Source organism: Vipera ursinii (genome assembly GCF_947247035.1).
Source record: "Vipera ursinii genome assembly, chromosome: 6".
NCBI lineage: Eukaryota > Metazoa > Chordata > Lepidosauria > Squamata > Viperidae > Vipera > Vipera ursinii.
In genome coordinates this window covers 32106246-32113211 of record NC_139515.1, presented here as the reverse complement: position 1 = coordinate 32113211, position 6966 = coordinate 32106246, and the positions used below count along the sequence as shown (strand labels likewise).

The following is a 6966-nucleotide window of genomic DNA, read 5'->3' as shown; positions in this document are numbered from 1 at the left end:
AATTAGCCATCCCTATCCATTTGATGTAAGGTTGTTTATTCAGCCTGCCTGGAGGCTGGCATCAGACCAGGGGAAGAACCTTTGAACTGAGAAGAACAAAGAAGTGGGGGGAGAGATCTGGTTTGTATCTCCGATTAGAATCTGAAAGGGAGGAAGGAAATGTCGTAAAGGCATGGAAGATTCCCTTGGAAGGTTTTGACACCTGAACTTTAATTGATCCGGGACTGACCAAATGGACTGAGGGGAGGGGGTTTCACTCGGGGACACATTAAAAGTATCAATCTGTAACACAGTTTTCAGATCCTGTCTAGTTTTTCCACTGACAATCATGTTTTAGTAAAAGCTCTTTCTTGGATAATCCTGTCTCCAAGAGTTCTTCTTTCCTAAGACGTGGATTGGGGTGGGTCCTGACAAGTTGCATGGAAAGACTTTCCTCCCTCTGGGACTGAATGGGTGACCTTACGCACATTAAAGTGGCCAAACTCCTCAAATGCTTCCATAATTAATACCCTAATAAACCAAAATAGTTCCCTACTCTAACCGTATATTTACCTTGTGTTTCTTTCTTTGTTGTGTCTTTCTGTCTGTTTTTCAGGACTAACATCCTTGTCAAGGGGGGTAGGCATGTCAGATCCACCAGCCAGCATTCTGCCATCAATCGGGGGGGGGGACAAATGGGCAATAAAGCTGTATATATTTATGATGGGAAACTAGGAGTGGGGAATTGGCAGCTGAGGAAGAACAGAGTGCTTTGAAATCTGGTTCATGTTGGCCCGCTGGCATCTTTGAGGCTATTTACCCTGAGAATGTAATTTTACCAGCCCAAACACCTCAGCTTTTCACAAAACATCTCGGTAGTGTCAGATTGGCTATACATGGATAGGGGGAGGACTAAGGGGAACCAAGGGTTTAGTTCTGTATGGTTCATGGGAATTTTAGATTCCACTTGACTTTACTGCATCTAGCATCTCATAGTAAAAGTACCTTTTCATTTCAACCAAATGGAGTCAAGAGTTTTACTTCCCTAGGAGATCAGACTGGGACAGGTTTGAAATCATTGTATGTTTTCTGCAATTCTTTTTTCCCCAAAAGGGCTTCCAAACTTTGTAGAAACCTTTATAACTTAGCAGTCCTAACACTAACATAAAACTATACACTGCACACTCTTGATGGATAGTTAACAGGTCTATAATTTGATACTAACACTTATGTTCACTTGCATCTAATATGACAAGTTAGCAACACACTGTACTCATTTTGGAACACTTACTATCAGCCCTTTAGTCATTAAAAATACTACATACTGGTACTATAAATACCCTAACATTTCAGTTCAGAATAATCACACGCCAACTGAATTTAGTTTCTGATCAAACTGCAAATTCAGATGTGGGTTCTTCCAATATTTTAATCTAAGATGAGCAAATGCTCTAACGCAACTGGAGCAACTGCACACATTTTAGACAAAAAATTGTTTCTTTTTTAAAAAAAATAATTGTAGGAAGGAGATAAATCAATAGTTCAATATTCATGATGGGTATTTCTGCAGTAATACTTACTGTAACATCCTGAAACTGAAGCTGCATGGTAGAACCTGCTGCTTTGGGGCAGCTTGTGATCTCCAAGATGGTTCTGAGTAATACATCTAGTAGACTGTTCACAATTACATCTATTTCTTCCAATACTGACTTATCCTTTGATTTGTTTAAAAAAGAAGAAAAAATCATATACATTGGTGTACTGAAAAATAAATGTAATAACCTCATTTTGCTATAAAACTAGCCATACTATTAATGGGAAGAATTAGATACTGCATGCTGGATGTACCAGTTTAGGAGATATTTATTTAACCTTTCCTCTGCAAATACTTTCATGGAGAAAATCTATATGATTGCTAGGAGTCAAAACCAACTGGATAATCAATCAATCAATGTAAATACTTAACAAACTGATTTATAATTTTTTAAAAAAGCAATAAAAATTGATTAAAAAAGCAGAAAAATTTAGTCATGAAGAAAATAAAAAATAAATAAAAGCAAAAAAATCATTCATCCAATATCCATAAAGGGAAGACCTAGCTTTCACTAAGTACATAAAAGATAAAGTGTGTCTCAAAAATTTTAAGCAGGGTAACTAGTTATTCAAGAGAGTAGGTATCACTATGAAGAAGGCTTCTCTGTGGATATCTGAAATAATAGTGAGGTTCTTAGCCCAGGAAACAGTAACTCCCTTAATTATCTCGGTAACTGGTCACATCTACAGTAGAGAAGGTACTTTGTTTGTTTGTGTTTCTTTATTTATATTTACTTAATTAAAAGTTCTATATGGCTCTCCAAAAACACAACTCTGGGCAGCTCCCAACACCAACAAAATTCGTAACTATAAAATACATAAAACCAAAACAAACCCCAGGGCTTCAATCATGTCTTTGGTTTACCCCGTAACCAACTCCAAACATCCTCGCCCATATATACAGCTTGTGTTTATGCATGCACACATAGGAGGGAGGAAGGGTGGTATAACTGGTTCCAAAATATTTAGAGACTTTTATGTCTTAAGAAAAACACTGAATATTGCTTGATAGCTAATTGACAGTCACTGAGTTGCCTCAACAGAGTGAGAATGTAAGGCAGATATCCAATACCAAAATCTAGATGCTGCATTTCGTAAACTTTTTGAAAAATCAATACTATTTTATTTTTTCAAACAATTGATGAAATATCTAAGCCAGTATCAACCCCCAAAAGTATAACTTTAGAATAAAATAATATTTCTACAAGTGCTCTTCATGCACAGATTCATTATAAATAACAACAAAACATACTAAAGGAGCATTTTAATAATAAACTTTAGCCTTACTTCCCTTTGAAATAGACTTTTTAAAAATTAAAAGCTCATTTTCTGTGATATTCCTTCTACTTACATAACTATTTTTCTTAACGAAGCAAAATATGTTGCTAAGGATATGCGCACACATGATCAGATCCTTTTGTTCTTGCAGGTGCATATAAAGATGATGCAGAACTACTGGTAGCAAAATATACCGGGACTCTGGAAGAGAAAATATATACTATGGATGCTGTCTTTCTATGGCTATTGTTTCATTTATGCTTTAAAGTAACTGTAGAATAATTCTATGATCTAGTCTTTTCAGTGACTAAGGATGCAAACTGAACTAGCAAAGGACTACATTTAGTTTTGACATTAACTCACAACCACAACTGAGATCAAAATTTCCATTGTAAAGCAAGACGGTTGTTAACTGAATTGCACTCAATTTTACAACCTTTTTTGCTACAGTTGTTTAGCAAATTACTGCAGTTGTTAAGTGAATCATGTGGCTGTTAAGCAAACACAGCTGCTCCCATTGACTTTTCTTGTAAGCTGAAATGGAAAAAAGCATTAATATTAGCAGTTTCTTCACTAATTTTAATTTCACTAATGTATTGCTAAAACGTAAAGGGATGCGGTGGCTCAGTGGGTTAGGATGCTGAGCTTGTCGATCAGAAGGTCGGCAGTTTGGCGGGTCGAATCCCGAGTGCCGCATAGCAGAGTGAGCGCCTGTTACTCGTCCCAGCTTCTGCCAACCTAGCAGTTCGAAAGCACGTAAAAATGCAAGTAGAAAAATAGGGACCACTACGGTGGGAAGGTAACAGTGTTCCGTGTGCCTTTGGCGTCTAGTCATGCTGGCCATATGACCATGGAGACGTCCTCGGACAAACGCTGGCTCTTTGGCTTTGAAACGGAGATGAGCACCGGCCCCTAGAGTCGGAAACGACTAGCACGCATGTGTGGGGGAACCTTTACCTTACCTTTACCTTATTGCTAAAACACTATTCTATTTTAGTGAATATATTCCAGGTGAATATATTCCAGGTGAATATATTCCTTTTTAATGTGATGTACTATTCAGGCATAAATATTTTAATAATGAGAATATTGCCTGGATGAGTACATTCTTCATGGGACTACAAAAGAAATTGACTATTGTTTATTGTCTTTGGACTTTACTATGGAATATGCTCAGTACCTTCAAAAACATTTAAAAACAACTGAGTTTGAGTAAATGCAGTGAAAGCTAATGGGGAGCCATAAATCAATTTTGGCAGCAGGGCAAAGCCAACTTGGTATGGTACCACAGAACATCAAATGATATACCCTGCAAATCTATGTGTCTCTACACTTCTTGCAAAGAAAACCCAAAAGATGTTCCTCTCCCCTTCAATACTATACAAGTCTGACTAGCAGATAAATAGCTTTAGAACAGAAAGATATTTTCCCCCAAAGATTTTTGATCAGTCTACAAATGTAGTCATCCACATTGCTTCCACTTGTATGTTTCTGCACTGTGTATTGAGTTTGTATCCATGAGATGATCATAGGGAAGGCTATGTATGCTCCACTTTAGGTCTTATGAACAGAAAAGGGAAGGAAAGCAGCTCAGAAGTTGGCAGCATTCTGAGATATGGTCCATTAGGGCTGCACAGATAATTTTTTTCCTGTACTTTTTTATCCATAGTACTTGGCCAAACATGACCCTTTTTATTTGTCCTGGCTTCTGTCACCATACCAAATTTGGTTCCTTTCTGTTTGGAGAGTTATCTTTCTGATAGCCAGCCAGGAAGACAGACAAGCCTGCCTTTCAGTCTGCCTGCCTATGTCTGTCTGTCTGTCTGTCTGTCTGTCTGTCTGTCTGTCTGTCTGTCTGTCTGTCTGTCTGTCTATCTATCTATCTATCTATCTATCTATCTATCTATCTATCTATCTATCTATCTATCTATCATATTTGCATAGCTGCCACCTCATAGGAAAGTAATTCTGGGCAGCATACAACACTTAAATAATTGGACTGCTGGACTGCTGGGTTCTGCAAAAAGTGATTCAAGGGCTTCATGCAGATTCACCATCCCTACTTTAGTGTGAAGTCCAAATGTTATTAATTTTTATCTGTTTTATACACAATCAGCATGTGTCAGGAACTATTTTAATATTAGTTAATTAGCAATGTTATTTGCTTTTCTACCTGGATTGGTATACAATTGGCTTTCCACTGTTTTTCCAATGCACTGAAGTTTCACTGCTTGAAGAGAATCATCCGCATTTGTAATGATTGGCAAGCTCCCTAGAGTATCACGCACCAAGTTTGCTACTTCTCTCACATCAAAGAGCTTTAACAATTCTGAATATACAGCTGGGAAGGAACTGAGAAAGATCGCCTGGGAACAAACCCAGAAAAAGTTAAGTATATTACAAATCTTCAAACAGGAAAAGGAATTTAATCTTTATTTGAATTTAATTTTAAAAATTATAAATTTTCTCTTTTCCAAGGAAAACAGATATTTGAAATTTGCTCTTAATAGTTTTAATCTGTTCCAAGGAAAAAAGAATATAAATAAAATTATTATGAATTAATTTGCAGTTTTAAATGAATATGAGAAATCCAAGGACTATGGTGAAAATAGAGAAGAACTAGAATTAAAAAACAAAACAAAACAAAAAAATAACTAAATGCAAAAGCTGCATCTGAATCATGGAAGACAACTAGAAACAAAACAATTCTATAGCTTGTTAGTCAAAAACTTCAGTACTGTCAGATGTTTAATCCAACTTTTGTTACCAATATGTGAATTAAATGAAATGTCACTACAGCTGAAAATAGATCAGAAACATTAACATATCACATTTAAACATTGTCTATGTTTTTATACCAGTTACAATGCACAGAAGCAATATGAAAAACAGAAGTAATCATGTAAGGCAGTATTTTTGCACAACTTACTTGGGCTTGAGATAAAGCATTGATTCCTTTAGTTTCTTGGGAAAGGAAAAATCGTACTGACATTAAAAGCTCTTGAATACAACAGCAGAATTCCTCCTCATTTTGTCCACCAGTAGCACGAGAGAATAGCTTCCGAGACTGAACTATATATTTAAATATATATTCTTGGGCCTATAGAATAAAATGTGTGATTTTATATCATTCCCTCTTATAAATAATAAATATTTTTCTAAGATCACTAGTTAAATAGTATATAGCCTAAAATAGAAAATGAGTAGCTCATATCACAAAAGGGCAATTTTCCATATTCACTATTTGCTAAATTCGTTGATTTTTTTTTAATGTTCAGTCTTTCTAAATTAAGAGGAATTGAAAGCCAGTTTCAGCCTGGTCATCATTGCTTTACTTCAAGCTTTCTGACAGCTGCTATGGAAAAAATGGGGAGGGGAAGCATGCAAGAGGTTAAACTGGAATTTCTGTGAAGCAATGGGAAGCCCTGGACTCAGAGAGGTCAGCTTGGGTTGTTTAACATCTTCAAGGCCAACTGTCCTGGAATCAGCATGCATGAAAGAGGAGCGATGCATCTGGATCAGAGACGTTACCAAAACATTTTCCTGGCCGATGAATGAACTCTGGTGGCCTGGCTATTGTGGGGTGGGCTCTGGGGTTAGTTTCAATTTGTTTCTTCACACATATTTTGCTTCAGACCTTGTATTCAGTTCTTTCCTAGTCAAAGTATCCTTTCTCTGAATCTATGAAGTCAATTCTTTTCTTTCCTAGGGTTTGTTCGGAGGCAGTCCTGACATTAGGCAAGGTCTGCTTTAACGGTCAACCCGGAGACTGCAGTCTATCATGGGGACCAAGCGTCTAAATGTCCAGCCATGAGAGTGAACTGGAAGAGACCAGAGCTCCAAGTGGATCAAACAATATTAACAATTATATTAAATCAGCTTCTTCAACCTGCTTCTAGTCAGATGTGTCAGATAAATGGAGCAATGCTAACTGGAAATTATAGGAACTGTAATCTAGGAAAGCCCAGACATGTCAAACTCACAACGTCATGTGACGTCGTGTAATGTATTGGGACGGTTTTCCATTGCCAGCAATGGGATGGCCACGGCGTCCGCATGATGCATCCAGCCCACGGGCTGGCAGTTTGACACCCTGGATTAGCGGGTTAGAAAAAG

At 37.2% G+C, this 6966-nt stretch overlaps 1 long non-coding RNA gene across 1 annotated transcript; it reads right to left on the bottom strand.

Moving 5' to 3' along the window:
* Window positions 1-1558: 1558 nt before the first annotated feature.
* LOC310642800 lies at window positions 1559-5880 on the bottom strand. Its single transcript, XR_014492961.1, has 3 exons — window positions 5024-5880; window positions 2924-3051; window positions 1559-1694 (listed from the first exon to the last, which is right to left on the bottom strand). It is a non-coding gene; the product is annotated as an uncharacterized lncRNA (long non-coding RNA).
* Window positions 5881-6966: the final 1086 nt, after the last annotated feature.